This window comes from Hypomesus nipponensis, chromosome 14, assembly GCF_054491055.1.
Source record: "Hypomesus nipponensis isolate SF chromosome 14, ASM5449105v1, whole genome shotgun sequence".
NCBI lineage: Eukaryota > Metazoa > Chordata > Actinopteri > Osmeriformes > Osmeridae > Hypomesus > Hypomesus nipponensis.
This window is the reverse complement of record NC_140374.1, coordinates 550,252-573,607: the sequence shown is the minus strand read 5'-3', so window position 1 is coordinate 573,607 and position 23,356 is coordinate 550,252. Positions and strand designations below refer to the sequence as shown.

The 23,356-nt window shown below is 42.8% G+C and overlaps 1 protein-coding gene across 2 annotated transcripts in view; it reads left to right on the top strand.

Annotated features, from left to right (window-relative positions):
- Nucleotides 1-650: 650 nt before the first annotated feature.
- The window catches only part of znf609a (zinc finger protein 609a), a 91,364-nt gene continuing 68,658 nt past the window's right edge, over nt 651-23,356 (top strand). Inside the window, exon 1 of one of the 2 annotated variants that reach the window (XM_084671570.1) lies at nt 651-1,085. The gene's annotated coding sequence lies outside the window, so the exon portion shown is untranslated. Of the gene's footprint in view, nt 1,086-22,653; nt 22,700-23,356 lie in introns of those variants that run through there. The other variant, XM_084671571.1, reaches the window with a different exon arrangement.

Here is a 23,356-nt window from a genome sequence, read left to right as displayed (position 1 = left end):
AACTGATGAATGAATCATGTAGAGCTTCCCCCAGCTATTAACTGAGGTGTTATTCAGATATACTGATGTTCAGATATACTGTTATTCAGATATACTGATGTTAATATATACTGTTATTGAGATATATTGATATAAGATACTGTTATTCAGATATACCGATATTCAGATATACTGATGTTCAGATATACTGTTATTCAGATATACTGATATTCAGATATACTGATATCCAGATATGCTGATATTCAGATATACTGATATTCAGAGTTGTTCAAATAGTAAGACAGGATGACCTCTGATGAAAAACATCCAAAAATGTGAACCTGAAATCTAAATGTGATTTTGTCAAATACCTTGCATCTTAAAGCAATAATAGTAATACTAATAGTTTCAAAGTGAAGTGATCTGTGTCTCTTCTGGATTTCCTCATTCAAGCAAGAGAGGATGTAAAGAATCAAGAAATGTTTCATGGCTTTAATCCCAAATAACAGGGACCTGAAAACAAAACTATTTTAATTGCAGAGAGAAAAAACCGAGTTGAACAGAATGGCCTCCTGCCAACCCGTCCAAGATTCAGTTCCGTGTTTTCTCACTCAGCCGACCCCTTCCAGAGGCCCCCGTCCAGTTGGATTTTGCCCCTGAATTTGCAAGTGACTCGTTCTGCTTGTTGGTTACATTGTATCGCACCCTCAGCATTGAGAGATACAAACAGCCATTAAGATATATTAGAGATTCAGCGGAGTCGAGTCCAGGAAATATACTGTTGTGGAGACATGCGGACTATTGGACTTTTCTTATTGGACTATTGAAGGATGTGATTTATATCCAACCGGGCTTGAAACTGAATCTCAATTTCCTATCGTAACCGGTATTTTTCAATTTTTGAACGGGATCTCAACGTGTGGAGGCTGCACTAGTCCACTGAATTGGTTTTCCCTTTCCAGTGCTGTTGGATTTCTTGGGAGCACGTTGATTGATTTGTCTGTCAAATTTACCACATTTTTGGGGTTACTGAAGTATTTTACCTTTCATATCAGGATATATGGAGTGTACATAGAATATTCGTTGGACTGGGGTTTTCAAACAGGGTAAGTTTATCATTTTAAGTTTACACGACCAGCTAGCTAGCAAGGCTTGTATTTTGCGACACTTTAGAAACGCGGGATTGCTAGCCTGCTCGCTGCTGTGTGCTCGCTAGCCTCGCTGCTGCGGTGTTAGCAGTGGCATGCTAGATAACTGACTCGCTTTAAACCCAAATGATGGGAACCTAGCCGGCTAGCTAACGCTAGGTAGCTTAACCTAGCCAGCAAGGTATCGTTTCCCTTTTGGATTGTCCTCGCTAGCTACTCATGTCTTGCCATGGAGAAGCCCCTTTGTCTGAAGACCTAGAATATATATTTATGAGCACTAACAACACATTAGATGTTCTGTCTTTCATTGTTAGCTCTGCAATGCTATTAGCTTTTTATTTACTTTAATTACAGTTAAATAGCAATCGTGTTGCACTGCAAGGTGTTCATTTATGTTGCTAGCTAGAGACATTTTTCAACATAGACTTCGACGAGGACGTAAGACTTGAGTCGAAAGAGTGTCCGTCAAACAGCGTTTATTAAGTGATCTAGCTTTCGGCTGACCAGACGTTTGAGAATGGGAAATATTGTTCTTATCTTTTCAGTGACTGTCACACTATCTGATAGATATGACCAGTAGCGTATGCTTCCACTTTACTTCACGTAAACTGGCCTGGCTAGGCAGTAGTGTGGCAGTGGCTGTCCGTCGTTCATGATCAGGACATTTCTTGTTATTGTTGTACTTCAAGGGGCATGGTTATAGCTCACGAGAGGCCTAATGATGCTCACGGTTCAATAGCTAGCTAGTTGCAACAATTCAACTTTTTGACTGTCTGACACATTTGTAGAATGTTTCAATAATTCATGAAGCAAGATGCATGTTTTAATTAATACACTGATTTTCATGGATTATTGGATATTATGATCCATTCTCAGTGGTCAGTTACTCCTTAACCCCCCTGAAAACAGTGTGCTGCAGTTTGAGCCTGTCTTCAGTGTCGAGGAAGGCTGTGTGTGTATAAAACAGCATGGGGCAGAGCCTATGAAGAGCTTTCTCAGGCAGTTGATTTCTGACAGCTATAAAATCCTGCATATTACGGCTTGTGTATAAGGATGAGCATTATGCTCATGCCAGGTTGCAAACCGCAGTGCTGTGTTTTGCATTGGCCAAGACAAAATGATGTAGTTAGGGGCCACTGCTTTCAAACTTCCATACAGAAGTCTTTACATTGAATATCGCTGTGTACTCACACAGATCTTCTAATGAGTGTTTTGATTGTTAGTCTCATGCATCTCAGTTTAGACCTGTGATCTTATGAAATCACACAGTCGCTGTGACACCAGTCTCCTGGTGGCCTCAGGTGATGCAAGCGTGAAGCCCTGTTGAGTCTGTGTGACATGCTGCCTCTTGGCAGAGTTCCAGGAAGCCCAGCACAGAGTGCTTGTCAGAGGAACTAGGAAACTCAAATTGCCCAATCTCACTGCACATCTGCTTGCCCCCATTCAGCAGGAGAGACTGATAGAAGTGTCACTAGTGTTCTGGAGTGACAAGAGTTCAGGAGAGGCCTCCCTTTGTCTTTGTTATCTAAAAACTGCCTGTCCTATCAGGGTTTAGTGACGCTCACAAGGAGCTCTTCTGCTCTAAAGCCCAGTGATAAGCCCTCTGGTGTTCTTAACCAAAATCCTCTGTTCAAAAGAATACGTCTAATTCCCTCAATAGTTGGCTCTGAATGAGGCAAAGATTGTTCTAGATATCGGCTCCCATGTGGGTTACCTGAGGTAGAAAAGTGTTCAGAAAATAGCAACCCAGGACTCCTGTATCTTTGAGCTATTAGTCACAGCAGATTGAATTTGGGATGAAGATGATAAATGGAACAGCAATGAAAATGATTGCTGTTGTGTTGGCCTCAAAGGTTTGGAAAGGTCCTTGTGGGCAAAGTGTTCTCACTGCTGAACCAGGGAAGGGTTGAGTGGGCTGTGCTGTGCCGCTTATTTTCTTTGACGTCGGATTTGAAATCTGTTTAAATATAATGGAGGTGATTGAGAAGCTTCACAAACACCTTGTCATGTATTTTAAAGAAGGACAACCACTTTCATGACAACAGCATCAAAGTTCTCAACTGGCTGTGAGTGCAGCAGGCCACATGGATGTCTTGGAGCCTGTGACTCTTGGTCTGTATTTAGCCTGGTGAAACTTGTTACTTCATTAGTCCGTCATTCAGTGTATCTTGGATTGTTTCAACAGAGAAACTGGCTGAACGACTAGTGTGTGTGTGCTTACATGACTAATGTGTGTGCTTACATGACTGTTGATTTGTTTGACGTAAACGTTTTTAAATCAACCAGGGGCCTGTACTACGAATCAAGATTTGGCGTTAGCGAGGTAACTTCAGGTTCAACCCAGGGTTTTCTGTACTACGACGGTGGATTACTTGTTACCGGGGTATATCGCCATGGTAACATATGCTGAATGGCTAACCTGGTCGGGAGCAGGATAAGTTGGAGATCAGAGATCAACCGGTATGAAAACCCCGCCCATTAACTCATTCTTGACGATGATGTCGTCACCGTTCATAGTAGATCCTGTGCAGCTTGGTGCGCTGATAGTGAGAAGTGCGTTCAGAAGAGCCAGAACATTTAGAGACCGACAAAACCCTTTCGCATTCCCTCATGAGTATCTTTCTGAAAGATATAGGTTCTTAGCAGAGGGAATTACGTATATTGCCAGCTTCTTGAGCCGTATGTTGCCAATGCGACGCATTGAAGCTGTGCACTCAGTCCCACAGACTGAATGCATAGCGTTTCGTTATTTCGCTATGGGTAGCTAGTTTTATAGTGTGGGTGATGCGGAGAACCTGAGCAAGAACACGGTCTGCCGCGCAATTTTGAACAGATTTTATTTAATGGCTGTTGCCACCATATTCTGATTAATGGAGTGATGAAAAATATATATCCAAAGTGCCCTTTGTAAAAACTTTGGACTCCTAATATGTTGACAAAATGAAAGAAGGTTTTTCACTCAATGTTCTGATTTCTGTTCTGGAAATGTATGCAAAGAATATCATATTTTACAACGTCATTTGCTCATTTAAACATAGGCCTACATTTACAGGAAACTAGTAATGAAAACATTATTTGACATACTATTAGTTATCAACTTGGGAGGTTCCATGTTGTATGTTATCCCTATTCACTGTGTCTCCCCTTAACCTTTTTGTCCTTGGGTTGCTTTGACCCATTTTCTAATCGTTTCCATATCAGAAATTGGGGTTTCTTTCATCCAAAACCTTTCAAACCAAAAAGAACAATGGGTATCTGTACAAAGCTCTTCACAAGTGATACATAAATGATCATTTCACTACTTTCATAGATTTTTGATGTTTCATTCACTTCTATAGCATTTTTCAAAGATAATAAATAGGACATTGAGAGAAGTGGTGAAAACCCCCACAAAAGATTCAAAAGGCACAACAAAAAAGCCACAAAAAGGTAAAAAATATCCAAACGTAGACAAAAGTTTAACAAATACATCCTCATGTGTTCTCCCTCCCCTAGGAACAGGAAAAATGTCAGTGTAACTAAGTTTAGTGTCGTTCATTCAGTCATGTACGATCTCTTCTCATATTCCAGTTTTTCTGTCTCCAGCCTTGTTTTTTTAATTAAAAACCTCATATAATCGAGCTCCAGGGTTCTTTTATACAGGACCCTCACACTGTCTGCTCCAACCTGAAACAAATGAAGAACATTGTCCCTTTGCAAGGCACACTTGGAGGAAGTTGAAAGTGTCCATTTGACTACTGTGGTTTTTTGCTTATACCTTGTGTCTTTGTCTTGGCCTTGAAGTGGAGGCCCTAGGCTCAGGAGGAGGAAGAAGTTCCTCATCCTGCTGAGTTCAACACCATAGAAATGTAATCAATTGAGTCATATTTGAAATGAGCACTTTAAGGACTTGTGTCTTATGTTGAGACCACCACAATTAGTTAGTCATTACAGACACTTCAATCACAGTCAAACGTTCACACACTCTCACCATCTGTGTTGCAAGTGGTAAATACAACTCAAAGGTGTACCCCCAAAATGAGCAGGCAGACACAGTTTCCTGATCATTTACGACCTCCACTTGAGAAAGTAAATGGTATATTTCATCCATATTCAGCAACCACATATGGCATACATACTGGCGTATGACTATTAGTTTCACTGTTACCTCTGTATGGCACAGTGGGACGACAGTGGGTGGTGGCAGCAACACCACTGTATTTCCTGTCACTGCAGAGAACAGTTATACATTTCACTCCTAAAATATTCATAAATAATTGTTGAATGAACATGGTCACGTAGATTACTTGAAACATACATATGCCTGGGCTTCCAACCTGCTGCCACCAGTTGCCTAAGTTTTCTTCCTGTTGGCTGCAGGCAATTTCATTGTTCTATAGGCCTTTTGTAGCTATACAATATCCTACAAAAGGGACTAATTCAGGCAATTCAGCCTTGTACTTGTTGGCCTTAAAATATGTGCAAGTATTGCCTACTGCTACTTACCGTTTTGAATTATGGTTTTATATTTATTTAGCATTTGCTCCCCTGTCGTTTGCCACTGCAGGGTTGCAACTAAAATAATACAGCAACAAAAGTTTAACGTTGTGGAATGCACCCGTGTAATTATGGTCACATCTTCAATAAGTCATGTAGCTTACGCATTTACAGCGTATGCTATTTTTTGCCAGCTTGGCAGCAGCGACTTTGTTGAATTTTGCCTGTATTATGTCTGTATTCCTGATATGCTTGTATTACAATATTTCACGCAGGAGGAGTAGACAAAGTTTGTAAGATTGTCTGCTCCTCCTCTGTGAAATATGCGGCTCTTGTTTCGTCCATGTTTGCGATTGAACATACGGTTCAAACACCGCCCCTTTATGTGAACGCGCACGTCTCTATATTGGAAAGATCTGGGTTGAGTTAGAGAGTTGATAACCGCCGTCGTAGTACCGCTTATCGTGACTGCAATTGTTAGGCTTCGCGTAGCCGGGTAACTGAAAGTAATCCAGAGCATGTTGATCTTGATTCGTAGTACAGGCCCCAGGTTATGTAACTTTTAGTTGTTTTTGATTTTTTTTTACTTGTCTCATTCTGTGTTCTTCTGTCTGTAACTGTGTTTTTATGTTGCTGCCTGTCTTGGCCAGGTCTCCCTTGAAAAATAGATTTTTAATCTCAAAGGGACCTTTCCTGGTTAAATAAAGGTGAAATAAAAAATTGATCAGATGTTAGTTTATTTCCTCCAGTAACACAATGACTCTTATTGAGGGACTTGTTGCCCACATGTTGGTTAGTTGTAACTGATTTAACTACTTGTACTCGCTGTTAATTATATTATTGTTGCTTTCCTCCAGGTACACTCTGGCACTTTAGAGGGTCATGTTGTTTACTTATAATCTGTTTAACTACATGCTCTTCTGGTTCTACCAATTGGCACTTTTTTTTTTTTTTTACAATGTATGCTTCATGTTTTGGATACCCGCAATGTTTTTGGGGCTATCTCATTGTTTATGATCGTTGACCTATGCACTTTTTGTAAAGCTTTCTCTTGGAAGTCGCTTTGGATAAAAGCGTCTCCTAAAACTGAATGCATGTAATAGACTGTGTGTGTGTGCTCACATGACATCTGCAAGAGTCAATTACAAGGTACACAGGAGGAAGCCAGGAAAAAAGTTAAATGTTCATATAATTATCATAAAAATGAACAAGCTTTTTGGGTGTTGACACCATAATGCCTTATTAAGTCATCAGTAAGCCGTTCAGGTCTGTTCATAGACATCTGACATTTGTAATTGTGGACTGAGATGTTGAGAGGTCGAGCCTTGGTCTGCTATGGCCAAGGCTTCTACTCAGAATATACTGGGACTCCTGAACATGTGACAGATGTGAAGAGATCCAGGTTCCTTGCTGGTTCGGCTTCTTGACTGCCCTTAAAACCCAGGCTGCTGTAAAGGTCTACCCTGTGTCCACTGCTGGTTGCATGAGCTCAAAGCAGGTGTGAGCTACTACAATAGTAATGACCTGTGTCGTAGGGTTAGTCGAATGTGTCTGTCAACGAGCAGTAATTGGGTCAAATATGATCATTTTGCTAAAGAGCCGGGATGCTTCAGACCTCTGGCATGACAGGGACAAGAGAAACATGGATTAGAACAAACAGGATCTCTGTATATCATTGATGTTAAAGAGCAGACCGTACCACTCATAGTAGGAATAATCCATTGGCTGCACATCAACTGATGACAAACCAGATAGGATTGATGTGCTCCAGGGAACTGCTGTAGATTTATGAAAGGCTAGAACTGCTGTAGCCCACTGCTGTAGTGGAACAGCCCTGACCTTAACCACAGTTAAACCACTGAACGCTCCATCCCTGTTCTCTGACCTGCAGCTCAGGGGCAGCTGCAGAACAGGGATCTGACTGCTCGTGTTGCTCAAGGCCTGGTCTTATCGGCCTGTGCTGACTGAAATGTGAGCTTTTCTATGTCGTTGCTCAGTTCAGTGAGAAGCATCGACACCTTAGAAGCCTGGCCTCTAATGACTTCTCAGTTGCTACCACCAAGATAGTGGTGACACAAGTGAAAAGAGCTTTCAGGATTTCAGAGTTAACAGCTTCTCTCATCTGTGCTCTTTAGTCAACACAACAGCCATGCTTGGATATTAATGATTCCTTGGTAGAACATTGGCAACATGGCAATTACCAGAGTTGAGGTTTTACCCACTTTATAAATACACTCTGTGAAAGTTGGATCCCCAGGAGAACAAACCAGTACTGTGTCTCGTGTTCCAGTTCTGCTGAGGTGAAACTGCAGGCCATGCTTTCCTCAGCTCTGGTGTGAACAGGCCTGGTGCCTAGTCTGGTTTGGTCATGGCTCTGCCTAGTCTGGTTTGGTCATGGCTCTGCCTAGTCTGGTTTGGTCATGGCTCTGCCTAGTCTGGTTTGGTCGTGGCTCTGCCTAGTCTGGTTTGGTCGTGGCTCTGCCTAGTCTGGTTTGGTCGTGGCTCTGCCTAGTCTGGTTTGGTCGTGGCTCTGCCTAGTCTGGTTTGGTCGTGGCTCTGCCTAGTCTGGTTTGGTCGTGGCTCTGCCTAGTCTGGTTTGGTCGTGGCTCTGCCTAGTCTGGTTTGGTCGTGGCTCTGCCTAGTCTGGTTTGGTCGTGGCTCTGCCTAGTCTGGTTTGGTCGTGGCTCTGCCTAGTCTGGTTTGGTCGTGGCTCTGCCTAGTCTGGTTTGGTCGTGGCTCTGCCTAGTCTGGTTTGGTCGTGGCTCTGCCTAGTCTGGTTTGGTCGTGGCTCTGCCTAGTCTGGTTTGGTCGTGGCTCTGCCTAGTCTGGTTTGGTCGTGGCTCTGCCTAGTCTGGTTTGGTCGTGGCTCTGCTAGTCTGGTTTGGTCGTGGCTCTGCCTAGTCTGGTTTGGTCGTGGCTCTGCCTAGTCTGGTTTGGTCGTGGCTCTGCCTAGTCTGGTTTGGTCGTGGCTCTGCCTAGTCTGGTTTGGTCGTGGCTCTGCCTAGTCTGGTTTGGTCGTGGCTAGGGCTGCCACTAATGACTATTTTTCTATTGATTTATCTGTAAACTATTTTATCGATTAGTTAATTAATCTAAATGATTAATTTTCCTCCCCCCTTTTTTTTTTTTTTTTTTTTACCGTTTCAGTTCATTTTATTTTGAAAACAACAAACTGTATATATCATTGACAAACAAACAAAGGCTCACAAATTAGTGCAAAAAGTGCAAAACTGTAGGTTTAAACTATCAACACCAACGTTAATTAAAATATTTAGATAAGGTACATAACATATCCCAACATACACAAACACACACCCCTTTTAAACAAAAAATTCCAAGGTGCTGGTTCTGGGCTGGTGCCTATGCCAGTTCGGTAATGATTCAATAGCGATACTCGCCAATTATCTAAGAACCAGGTAGTGTACATTTACCACACACTAGAGCCGGAGTAGGGCTAACGTCTTTAAATCACTTCATACGCCTCCATTGTCCTAGCAACGCGTCATGGTTACGGTTAACAAGTTAGCTAAATAGCAAGAGCTAACCTAGAGAGCCGTCCTATCAACCAACGTAGAATAAACCCAGATTCTAACCTACCTAAACATTTATTCAATAAAAACTCTAAGGTAGCAGGCAGACGACTTTATAGCTTTAATAATGCGTGTATTTAGCAGCTACAATGAAAACATATATTAAAAAGGCTCTCCCTAATAAACATCAATAGACAACACCAGACAACGGTGGTTTTGCCTTTTCTGGCAGTCAATCATCCAGTGTAGTACCTGTATGTTTTCTTTTCAGTTGCTTGTGCATAGCGCTAGTTCTGCTGTGGTATGCCATTGCAACTTTGCATAGTGTACAAACCACCTTATTGTTTGGTGATAGCGTTAAGTCAAAGTATTCCCATACTTTTGAAGCCTCGGGTATTTGGGGACTCGGGTTTCGGAACCAAGTCGGACTCTGCTGCAGCTGCCATGATATTTGAGCAATGACTTGAGCCAACAACGACTGACGTCATGCAAGCACCAATTACGTTGTGATATTGAAGCGTTTTTTGTATGTGTATATAATGAAAAGAAAAAAAATATGCGTTGATTTAAAATATTGATGTTGACGCATTTTCATCGTCGATGACGTCGACGAATCGTGGCAGCCCTAGACGTGGCTCTGCCCAGTCATTTGCCAAGTGGTCCTGAGCTGCTGGAGGAACTACATAATGATCTTATTTCTCCTCGGGGGACTAGTGATGACCTGATTAACCCTGCTCAAATGAAGAATCAGAATCAGAAAGGGATTTATTCGCCATGAAAGTTTGCCCAGACAAGGAATTTGCTTTGGCAGGAAGGTGCATACAATATACATATAGGAATCTTAAATTTAGATATATGGTCTAACTATACTAAGGATACATAAACTAGGTTTGTGTTGAATCTGTTCAGTCACAACTCGGCCTTCTCTAGGGTCCTTGGAGGCCTTGCAGGGTCCTGCTGTAGAGCTGCATCATAATCCAGCTCCTGTGCAGGGAAACACAAGCTCTGATACCAGACTGGGGACTGTTGGGCCTGAATATGTGTTAGGTTTCTGGTTTTAGATGGAATCTGATAAGCTGTTCAGGAATGGCAACCTTACTGGAAATGCGATAACGCTCACCAGGGACTTGTCAGCCCAGGTCGACCTGTCTGCCTGGTGCAAGCAGCCGACAACTCTGGATCGGAGCTAGGATCTCCTCCACCCCCTCACGTCTCTGGTTTAAGTCGTTAGAAGTGAGTTGCTTCTGCAGGCTGGCTGTGCTCTCCATCTCTCAGGGAGTTAAATAGGAAGCGTCTATCTGCTCCTGACCGCTCTCTGAACCTGTCTGTCTGACAGGAGCATGACGGCAGGCGAGCAGACAGCGTCTGGGAGACAACACCACACGAGGGGGGAGGATGTGCTGGTTCTTCCTTGTTAAGGCAGACCTGTGGCTCCAGCTGTCAGGTTTGCAGTGTTTCTGCCCAGCGGTCCCACCAGGGGACTGGTACAAGCCCTGGTGCTGCTGCCTAGTTCTTTCACCTCTGGAGGAAAGCTCCTGAAGTGGTGTCAGTTGTGTGACCTGGGCTGTCTTGGTCTGGAGGAGCTTCCCCTGGGAGGAATGGCCTCTCGGTTCTGACTGACAGAACTCTTAAGGAGGCCACACTAATCCAGGGCGCCTCCAGAGTGTTTGTCTGGAGAAAATGTGACGGAAAAACCGGTGGAGGGATACGGAACTACTTAAGTGGGATTTTCTGATTTCACAAATCAACTCGGTAGCTAAATTATATAACTCACATTTCACCTACTTATTTCACCCAGAACATTTAAGAAGCACAAAAAACGATCTGCTTGGAATATAAGTATGAAATGCTTTGGACTGACCCATTTAAAAGGGATTCTGGAAAAAGCCTTTTCTGGTTTTAGTTCTTTATTTCTAATAGTCTGAATGGACAATGAAACTGATTACTGTAAATAAAAAAGTGATCCGTAATCAATACTCGAGGGAAACAATGTGTTTTAGTCTTCACAGAAGAAGAGACAATCAAGGGATCAACTGTTTACAACCTCTCTGTGATGAGAAGAGTAATGTCACCATCCTAGGCTGAGTACTATTTAACACTCCAAATGAAAGGTGCCAGCAGAAAAAAACTATGAATATACAGTACTGTAACCTTTTGATACGTCCTATTCATTACTAAATGTTATGACTGAGAACACGAGAAGGCATTAGAGCTTTTATAGTAAGAAAATATAGTTTTTTTCTGCAGAACACCCAGATGAGATTTCTACAGAGCGTACTGACATGCAGAAGGATCAATACGATTGAGTGCTATCTTGGATGTGAAGGGGCTTGTTTACAGTTAAATGCAGAGAGGAGCATGGAAGGCTATCGTTCTGGTAATGTCCCTAGCTAGGATGTCTTGGGTCAATGAAACAGATTTATTTTGTGCCCAGCTAAATTGGTGAAGGATTGCTCAGCACTGGCTACAAGAAGTGATTAGTGCCCTGTGTTTCCATGGGGTGGAAAATGTAGACGGGATTGTGGAAACCAGGGGCCTCATGTATAAAGGATTGCGCAGCTTTTATATCAGAAGATGGCGTACGGCCAAAACTCAAAGTACATACGCAAAGAAATATTCACATGTATAAAACCGGTCGTACGCCAGGTCCTGCGCACCTTTCCTTAATACATCACAACCAACGTGAGATTGACCGCACGTGAACGAGCCACTGACCCTGCCTTGCCTCCTCCCATAAATGAATATGCAGATGGACTGTAAATGAGCTCCTGAGGTCATTTCTTTGTCTGAATTACTGTATTTCTTCAAATAAACGCCGCCCTCAAATAAAGGCTGCATCAAAAATGAACGTTAAACGCCGCGGCGTTTATTCAAAATAATACGGTGACTGTGAGATTGAGGTTCTGACAACAGAGGTGGAGGCGAGTAAATGTGTCCTGTTTGGCGGCCTGTCATCAGGTATTAGTGACAAAAGAAAGTCGGCGGAGTGGAAAACTGTCACTATTTGCGCCCTATCTTGTTTTTAACATGAAGCTCTTTGAGATTTAGCGAAATGTAAAGTGCATTACAAATAAAAACATTATCATTATTTTATATTTAAATTGTTGTTTTCTTAGATTGTTTAGTTCTTAGAAATAGTTAAACTTTTGTACTTTCACTTAATTTAAGATTTGTATATGTTTAGTGTTTTGCACCTCCCTGCCACAGTAAATGCTGTGTTTGTAAAACATACATGGTGAATAAACCGAATTCTGATTCTGATTATTATAAGGCCCTAAAATGCTGTGGGTTCAGAGAACCGTACCATGGCAGAAATTAAGAAGAAATGGTCCGATGTAAAACTTTAAATGTGTGACCGGTCAGCATCGTACATCTTCTATTAGGCCTGTGTCCAGGACTAAGGTTCAGATTTAGATCAGAAATGAGTGCGTTTTACTGAGTGTGTTTTACTGAGTGTGTGCTTGACTGAACAGCAGCCCTACTCCAGGATTATCCCCGGTCAGCAGAAGGGAGGGCTGCCAGACAAACAACACAGTTCAGCCTGTCCCCTCGCCCAACTCCTGCTCCTCCTCCCTCCCCCCATCTGCTCCTCCTCCGTCCCCCAGGGCTGGGAGCAGGCTGGTTCTGTGGACAGGCCCAGCACAGCTAGGCTTGTGTGGTTAGGGCTGCTGCAGCAGGACGTGCTAGTAGGCTGGCCTGGCTGTAGATAGCAGAGCTAACACCTTGGAGACAGTTGTTGTTTTGACTGGAGGGAGTTGTCATGACTCATGTCGAACCAAACAAAGCAGCTGTCTGGCACTGTCTCACATCTGAGGTCGATGTTGTGGTTTAACATGGGTCGACCACTGAATACTGATTCAGTTCATATTCAATTGTGTTTAACCTACAAGTCTGAGCCTGGCCCCTGCCCAGGGCAGGAGAACTAAATAAAACCTCTCAAGGTTCCAGTGGACTGTGTGTTCTATAAATGATGTATGGCCTGGTGCTGCTTCAGAAGCTAAACAGTGATGTATCTTCTCTCCTGGTTAGAGGACATAGGCTGCTTAGATTCTCCATAATGTATGACTAGAACTCCTATTTCATAACAGGCCATTTAGCCTGTTCATTGATAGAAACCCCTGTTATTCTGATGTTAATGAGGTGCAGTTTGTCTTCTGTTGGTGTTTTTTCCTCCAAGCGTTTTGACAGAGAGCTGGGAGTTCAGCTCACTGCTCGGATTTGGCATCCTCGTCTTTCACCCGTTTTGCAACGTAAGCATACCAAGCATACCAAGCATACCATGCTTCGTTACCGAGACCATGCCACCAAGGATTTCCCTTAATTACTCTTCTGGGATTCTCTTGTGATTTACACCTGCTTAGGTTGACTCACAGACAGACTTAATGCACCTAGACAGCTGTCAGTTTAGAACAGTAGGTTGATCAGCTTATCTGGTTGGCCCATGTGTTTTATAAGGCAGTCTTTATCCTCATATAATTAAGCACTGACAGGATGGGTGCAAACTTTTATTTGTGTCAAGGCTTAAATGAAAGATTAGTGCTGGATATTTTTAGGATTTGTACCTCACATCTCAGTTGCCTGACATCTCAACTTTTTTTACTTTTCAAAATTGAGGTTTTGGAAAACTATTTCCTGCAAAATAAATGTGCCAGTGAGAGAGTGGCTGGACTGGCTCGTTCATAGAGGCAGCACCCTGCGGGGCCAGTGACAAACTCCTTCTGAACTGGGTCACGATGCGTGGAGGCAGGAGAGGCTGGAGCAGTGCATGCTGGGAGGACGTCAGCTTCCTGTTTGTGTTCTCGTGGATCACTCTCGGTCTACCTTTTCAGCAGTGATCGTCTCACTGATGCCTCCCTCATCCTCCAGTCTGCGGAAAGTCAATTTCGCAATTTGACATTTTACATGTTTTGCCACCCATTGAATGTTATTTGCAGCGAATTGGTGAGGCGAGGCAAATCAATCCGTGAGCTAGATTGCTTTTGCGAGGGTTGTGGTAGTGAAATTAGACTGCAGATGACATCCTAACGACCACCATCAGGTCTGACAGGGTTGCAGTCAGGAAGACAGTTTGACATAGGAGCTTCTATGACCATCTTTATCCAAGCTAGATGTTACATCATGGAATATTCTGAGTTTATTTTTTTATTTTATCTGATGGCACCTTTCATTTGGAGTGTTAAATAGTACTCAGCCCAGGATGATGACTTCATTCTTCTCATCACAGAGAGGTTGTAAACAGTTGATCCCTTGATGATCTCTTCTTCTGTAAAGACTAGAACACATTGTTTCCTTGAGTATTGATTACAGATCAGTTTTTTATATAATCAGTTTCATTGTCCATTCAGAATATTAGACGTAATGTACTAAAACCAGAAAAGGCTTTTTCCTGAATCCCTTTTAAAGGGGTGATTGGGTCAAGAGGGTCAGATGGCTGAGCGGTTTGGGAATCGGGCTATTAATCAGAAGGTTAGCAGTTTCATTCCCGGCCGTGCAAAATGACGTGTCTTTGGGCAAGGCACTTCACCCTACTTGCCTCGGGGGGGGGGGGGGGGGGGGGATTTCCCTGTACTTACTGTAAGTCGCTTTGGATAAGAGCGTCTTCTAAATATAATGTAAATGTAATGATTGACTGGGTTTTTGTGGTATTTCACACTGGTCTCTGAATAGGGTATGTAACATTGGTTGGACTGAAAATGGCCCGGGTACTGTTCTATGAGCCCTGATGCATCTTGTGAAATAGCCAATGTTTCCACTTCTGTTGTCGAAGCAAACAGGATCGACTTAGGTGGGTAACGTTAGCACTACCGCTTAGCAAACAAACTATCGTGATTCAACTCGGCTTCAGTTAGCTCTAGCTATCTAAGTCAAGATTCACGGAGTGTTTCTGAATCTGCCACTTCAGCCAATAAAATGACATCCTCTTGTCTCGCACGCTCGTGTGCAAAATATTTTTTTCCTGAATAGATCCAAATTGCAGCACAAAGGAGTTTGCTAAAATATTGGTGGGGACAATTTTGGCATCTTAAAATATTGGTGGGGACTTGTACCTAGCGTCCCCCCTAAACCTAGCGCCCATGGCAGAAACACTGCATCACACATTCTACCTATGCTAGATACAGGCAGGATACGTAGCATTGATAATAACTGTTAGCGACATCATACTACAGCTTGCGGTTGTTATGAACATAAGGTCAGAACAGCACCTCTTTTCAGCAACAGATTCATAGCAAATCCTGCTTTACATTGTCCCAGGTTTTCAAAACTGTCCTCTGTGAAATGGTTATAGGAAATGTGTAATTGAGTTGACAACCATGCCAAATATCCAGAAGTTCAAGCCGGAGCAAGAACAATCTTTGCTGAGTTTTGTTGGTGGCCATGATGTTGTGGTCCTCCTCCACACAGGGTTTGGGAAAAGTGAGATTTTCCAGCTTGCTCCGTTAGTGGTGAAGGAGTTGGGTAAGGCGAACGCTACCGATTGGTTATGGCAGATCCACAGTGGCTCTGGGCAGATCCAACAGTTTTTAACTTCAACAGAGTACCTACCTTCAAGAAAGTTAACGCTTGTCAATGAGGAGAGCCCAGACTCTGTACAAATGAAATGTATGAGAGTCTGGTAGGACCAGGCTACTCTGCCCTTGCTGCAGGGTCGGAATTGATGCGTTTCCTGTGGCGAGCAGTTTTTACTTGGCAATTGATAAATGGATTAGAATAATATAGCATTGTTATTGTAATATTATTACTATTATTATTATTAATAAACTCAGGGTTTCCCGCAGCACTTTGCAGTTAAGGCGGCCACCTTAACAACACACGCCTGCCGCCTTGACTAACACATTTTCCATGGCAACTCTGAAAATGTTATTTTTCTGTACAAATACTAATTGTAAACCATTGTCTCTGAAATACATGAATTTTTTTTGAAAATCCTTAAAATCTTGTTTATAAATTATTAAAATAAATTACTATTTGTATACAAACCACCTAAAGAAAAGAGGAGCACAAAACCTGTCAATATTGGACATATTTCAGTCTTGGAAGGCATGATTCAATGGTCGCACCACATGATTTTTTAAAATTCTGTTAAAATTTACAGACACAGCACTGGCCACTTAAATAAAACTAGCCAGTTTCTTGCAGAAGGGTACTACAACATCAAAATATCAATTTGTAAATAAAAATGAACATTTATTGTCTGTTCATACCACATGACATCCAAAAGTGGAAACCAGCCGTTCAAAAAGTTATTTTCTTCAAAGTAATAGAGAGGGTTATAAACCTGCTTGTTGCTTTCAAGTCCTTTGCAAACTGATGTGTGATGCAACTTCCAGTCTTTCAGTGTAATTCAAAATTAAAGGTCCAAAATTGTAATTTCTTGATGGTCGCACCGCATGATATTTCATAAAATGGGCATACTCGGACAAAGTTTGTTTGTATATTTTGACAGAAATATCAATACAAGAGCAATGTAATTTCATAAGACTACAAAACACTTTGGAAATTATGCCAAACAGGGAATAAAATACATTTTTTTTACATTGAGTAAATTTGCAGAAGTTTCCAAAATAGCACTCATGCCTGACCGGTTGCACCACATGATATTTTGACACTTTCAGTAACAAAAGAATTAAAAAATGCCAAATTATTTTTGAAAAATGAATGTGATTACATAAAGGGGAGACACAAAATATAATGGTGTTTTTTTCTACAAATCTAGACCATTTTTAACTGGAGAAAATGCAGTCGGACAGTAAATTGAGGCGTCATGTCACTGACCCATAAACTAGGGACAAACAGGAGAAAACAGCCATGTCTAATGACATACAGGATTCCTTCATTTACATTTAGTCATTTAGTAAATGCTCTTATCCAGAGACCTTCTCTGAAAGAACACAAACAGCTTTCCTCACTGATCAGATACGATTCAGAGAAGCTCTATGGATGAATGCATCTTAGACATGGCTGTAATCTCCTGTGTCATGGTGCTCTAGTTTATAGAACCATGTGTTTCCAACCACTTAAAGCCCATATGTAATTTTTGATTCAAATGTCGTTGATCAGGTTTGAGGTCTAGTCAATTTCAATTGAGTCCTCTTAGTGAGTCATATCATTTGTAATCATTTTAAGATGTAACAGAATGCAAATATGATGTACAAAGACTCCAGCTGATCACGTATTAATTAAATACACTTTGAAGAACTGCGGCCTGATGATCTAACTCCATAACTCGAGTTGTGAATTTTATCAAGATTTTAAAGTATGGACCCCACCGCTTTTAGTTAGGGTTTCATTTGAATTTGACAGGATTTCTAAGTCCTTTAGTTTAGCTGACCCAAGTGAATCTCTGGTGAATTAAATGGTACACTAAGCTTCGTCCTCCTAAGCAGGAAAGCAACACTTGCTGACTTCTAAACATTCATCAGAGACATCAGTAATCACTTGAGTCTAATCAGAACAGGCAGTGCTGGAATCCCCCCACAACAGCCTGGTCTCTGGGCTCTGGGCTGTGTTGTGACCTCTCTGTGACCTCTCTGTCCGGGTCCTCCGTCCACGGGAAGGTCAGATTCCTTCTTGCTTCAACAGCTGGTGTGAGGGAGAAAGCCCTAGTTATTAAAGGTGATTTATTAAATTACGGTCATTTGGAAATCAGTAGAGGCCTGTTCCTGTAGGACCGAGGCTGAGTTCATTTAAGGGTTTAATTGATCAATAATGTGTGCCAAGGAAACAGCCTGTGATTTAGTGCCTGACTGCAGCGTGTTCTGCAGTGTTATGGACCTGTGATTTGAGAGGGACTGACTGCAGCTAGGAGTACTGGTGTAGGAGAGGACATTGTCCTTTGGACAAGTACATTTACGTTTCACTTTTCCATGCTCAAAAGTCGCTTGTCCGGGTAAATATTTTTGTGCCTTTGACCAACGAAGATGAGCTGTAATATTATACAAATAAATTTAAAAATACAAATTGTAATAACACCTCAATTGGTATTTGTTACATTAAACATTGACACAATTTCAGCAGAATGAAACACTTTGTTATGTACTGTATTGCAGCTTTGTCCCAAGAACTCTACAGACCGTGCAGCTTATTTAATGCTCAACTCTTGAACGGGGGCTTATTACTTGAAAGACTGGAACTCTCTGAAGGTGTGGTGTGGAGTGTGTAATATCTGTTACTGGGTTGGGTCACTAGTTGTGACAGGGGTTTATTACCTGTGGAGGGCTGGGGAACATTAACCTTAGCCCCAGTATAACTACTGTGTTGTTGGAAGGGCATTTAACTCCTCTTGCAACATCCACTTGACCATGAAGACTTCATTCTGTTGGTTCATGTTCAGTTGTTTGTTGTGCAACAGTGGCTCTCAACATCTTAATCAGATTTCTTGTTGAATCTGTAAATGATTCCAAATTCTCAGCACAGGCTTGGGATGGGACTATGAGACAAGGGCTCATGTTGTTTATTTCTGACATCACACCATTTTGATTGTTGTGGTTCTTTTATAGAAATACTCTATTTTCTGATCTCATCAAGGGATTCGGCCTGTTATGAAGAGCTTCACAACTAGGTTAAATACATTTTATTAAAGGAACAAAAAAACTTAAATTGACTTACCTATCTAACAATGATCAAATATAGGCCCTTTGCATTCCTGGCATGTTTTACAGTCCTGTGTGGTAACTCTAGTTGATGGTTACGGGAGTTCTTCCTGTTTCACACCACTGTAGAAGCCAACAGTTGATGAGACATGCCTAGCTCTTAAAGTTGGAGTGGAGTTATGACAAGTTGCAAGTCTCATATCTTAGACTTGTGGAATTCCAGTGACTGTTCATTCAACTTGAAACATGCCTGGAAGCAGTTTTATGAAGCCTAATTAGAGCACTTGTCTGTGAATATAATCATTAATCCACTGCTTTTAAAACATGGTCTTATATTTTGAGCCTGACTTACCTTTCAGTAAGAAAACCTTGAAAGAACAAGCTTTCACCTAACAAGCCAAAGTGCAGGCAAACGACGCAAGCACAGAGCCACCCCAGGCTTCCCCTGAATAGTGTAATGGAATGGAATGGACTGCATTTATATAGCGCTTTTCTACGTTAGCGGTAGGGATGGGCGTGGTTAATCGAATATCCGGATATCCTAAAGTAAGTTAGTATTCGAATACTTTTTTCGAATACTTATGAGCGTAGTTTCATAAAAAAAAATGTTTTAATGAAAAACCGTTGCGTCATGTTGTGAATTCTAATAGTTTTGACGTTAGAAAATTGATCCTACCATCAATAAAAGGTAAGCTATGCCTGTGTTCTAGCCTGGCTGCCAGCCCAACTTCTCCCCGCCCACAAAAAAATTTGGTCGGGAAGTTGGGTCTGGAGGGTCTCGTATTGGGGAACAACTACAGAAAACCAGAATCTGGGCGTACCAATGAAATTGCCAGGGCGGGCTTTATACGATGATGGACAGATGATCAGCAGTAACGTAATCACCCACGTCACAAAAGAGCGCTTAAGTTGAATTAGTTTTGAACAAACAACATATTACGTTGCTCTGATTGGTTGTAGGTCTATCCAATTGAGCGAAGAGGCATTTGTTTTCCAGGCTCGTTTGAAACACGCCCCGTAGTCAAAGCCCAACGGAGAGTTCTCAGACTCATATTCTGACTAGAATTATCAGTATGACAACGTCAGGCTACCTGTGTTCTGCTGCGAGTCTCCTTTCATTTCATTTGGCGCTACAAGAAGCATTGTGTCCTGGCTAAGCAGTACCTTGCAGCAACCTCAGTTTCTGCAGTCTTTTCTACGCCGGCCTGCTCGTAAATCGACTCCGTACTTGCCTCTCCCCTGAGCATGTTTACATGCTCATTTTCCTGAATAAAAATGCGTATGGCTAATGCACTTGTGGCTTATTTATTTTCTTACCAGTAGCCATGTAGAGCTAGCGTAATCGTCTGTTTATGTTTGCATTGTGTGGTGGCGCACTGTATCCTATAGAATTCCGGTTCCAAGTTCATATCCATGTTAATAAGCAATATTTCTCCATGTGTCGTTTTTATCGAGGATAGCCTACCCAATGTGTTTAATTTAGTCCAATGTAGCCTACTTTTTATTTCACATAATAATAGGCTAATTGCTTTTCCGCCAAATTAAGAGCCTACGTCTGAAGACGCAGCTTTTTTCAAGTTCATTGCCTTCTCGTCATGTTAATAAATTGATCTTTCATTTGTTTTCTTTATTCAACCCTTATTTAATCTAATAGCTTAACAGTCCCAATTATTGCCAGAATGTGTGGTGGTTCATGTGTTTACTGTATGCTTTGCGTGTCACGTCAGGCTAATTACATAACGGAACCACATTAACAAAAATAGATTATCCGGATATTCGAAATAGTGAAATCAGTTCAAATCTCCATCCCTACTTAGCGGCACTAAAAGCGCTTTACAGTGTTTGCCTCTCATTCACCCATTCATACTCACACTCATTCATAGTCAAACAGGTGGTGGTAAGCTACACCTGTAGCCACAGCAGCCCTGGGGCAGACTGACTGAAGCATGGCTGCTAATCAGCGCCTACGGCCCCTCCAATCACCACCAACATTCATTCACATTCATACGATGCATGTCTTTATGATGGTGGGGGAAACTGGAGTACTCGGAGGAAACCCACGCAGGCACGGGGAGAACATGTAAACTCCACACAGAAAGGGAGCGACCGGGGTTTGAACCAGGGACCTTCTTGCTGTGGGGCGACAGTGCTAACCACTGAGCCACCGTGCTGATGGAAGGACTGTTCAGAGAGACACTGTCCATCTAGACTGTGTTGAACAGTGTTCATGGGAAATGAAGCCCATGCTTGTAAAAAGTCTGTTTGTAACGCCTGCTTGCTGGATTACTGGCCAGGAGTGAGAGAAGGGACAAGTTGTACCATCAAGAAGACAGGCTAATCACATCCTGGACTATACTGTGGAACATTCAAAACATTTCAAATATGCCCACTTAACTAATGTTAATACAGGGACTGCAGAGTCAATACTGTCTCATGAACAGTTAAGTTGCTATAGTCGTGTGTGCTGATCACACGGATGACCGAAGGGAAATTCAGGTTGGATGCAGGGACGTTTAAGTGGCCTGGGCTCAGCTGAGATCAGTGCTCTGGTGGAGTCTCCTGTAAATTCTCCATAGCTGTGTTTCACTCTTCCGGGAAAATCAATCTGGAAACTTGGTGGAGGCAGGCTTGTCCGGGGGCCCAGAGCCCTGCTGCAGTGTGGCCCAGAGCCCTGCTGCAGTGTGGCCCAGAGCCCTGCTGCAGTGTGGCCCAGAGCCCTGCTGCAGTGTGGCCCAGAGCCCTGCTGCAGTGTGGCCCAGAGCCCTGCTGCAGTGTGGCCCAGAGCCCTGCTGCAGTGTGGCCCAGAGCCCTGCTGCAGTGTGGCCCAGAGCCCTGCTGCAGTGTGGCCCAGAGCCCTGCTGCAGTGTGGCCCAGAGCCCTGCTGCAGTGTGGCCCAGAGCCCTGCTGCAGTGTGGCCCAGAGCCCTGCTGCAGTGTGGCCCAGAGCCCTGCTGCAGTGTGGCCCAGAGCCCTGCTGCAGTGTGGCCCAGAGCCCTGCTGCAGTGTGGCCCAGAGCCCTGCTGCAGTGTGTAAACGACCTGGAAATGATCTGTGACAAGGCGGCCGGGACTGCACGCTCCCTCTCTGAGAACCTATTACCCAGGGGGGCTCTCATTCTGCCTGCCAAATCGCTTTTTTCCCCTTTTTCTCTCCCAGACTCATCCACTGATCATGATGGAGTGAACTCTGATGTGTTCAGACTGCCCTGCTTTATATGCGCCAAGGGAATCGAGATGAAAGCAGTAGGAAATGTTTCATTTCTTTCTCTGCTGCTTATCTGGCAGCACAAGGGGTGATATGAAAGTGTTTCTCTGTAGATTTCTGCACAGTGTGTGGCTTGGACCCGAGTCCCTGCTGACCCAACAGCACCGGTCTGCTGCGACCAGATAGAGGAGGGAGGGACAGGCTAGGTGTGAGGCTGGGTGTGAGGCTGGGTCTGAGGCTGGGTGTGAGGCTAGGTCTGAGGCTGGGTCTGAGGCTAGGTCTGAGGCTGGGTGTGAGGCTGGGTGTGAGGCTGGGTGTGAGGCTGGGTGTGAGGCTGGGTGTGAGGCTGGGTGTGAGGCTGGGTGTGAGGCTGGGTCTGAGGCTGGGTCTGAGGCTGGGTCTGAGGCTAGGTCTGAGGCTGGGTCTGAGGCTAGGTCTGAGGCTGGGTCTGAGGTAGGGGTGGAAGGTATACCGGTATGAACGCAAACACCGGTATGGCATTGTACCATAATATGGATTTAGCCATATCATGGATATCACAATATATTATTAAATGTATTAAGTAAAGTGTTTCTGTTTGGTATAAAATATAAGTCAAGTGATACAGCCTACTGGGCTACTTCAAATGTGTATCTTTTACTAAAAAAACAATCAAGCATGGACGCTGCATGCATTGTACCAGCCAATGAAAGTCAACAAACAAGCTAGCGCGAGAGGCTCCAGAGGAAGCAAACATTCATTGGAGTAAATTGCTTCTGTTGGCAAGTGTAACTGTAAGTAAGCGTTACTGATGTCCGAAAATAACGCCAGTAGGGTTGATTTGATGAAGAAGAATTGGTAAAAAAAAAAAAGGGGGCCTCTTCTGTCATTTGGAAATGGTCTGTTTTCAAGTTAGCCATCGACCAACAAACAGTTGTGTTGTAAAATGTTGTTAGCCAAAGATGGAAACACTAGCAATCTTTTTCACCATCTGAAAGCCATGCATGTGCGCGAATATAAACCATCTACCAGAATATATCGTGGAACAATATATTGCAATACAACATTTGTATAATATGTTTCGTAGAGTTATGGCAATATTTTTACAATACGACGTCCGTTTGATCCTATTGGTTGAGCTACCAGGACGTGACCTACTCTGCACCTGCATCATGCGTGCATATTGCATTCACAGAAATGGCTTGAACGGAGTTAACTAAATAGTATGTACAACAAAGTGAATTATTGACAATTTTAAATGTTTTGCAAATAAATCTGTTGAGTGAATTTCAGTATAATTTAAAATGTTGTTCAAAATATTGTGATATGTATTGTATTGTACACCCAGTATTGTGATACGTATTGAATCGTGAGCTGAGTGTAAACGTACTGTTGAAGCTACAGTACCAGTCAAAAGTCGAGACATAATTTTAGAAAATTCCAAGCATTTT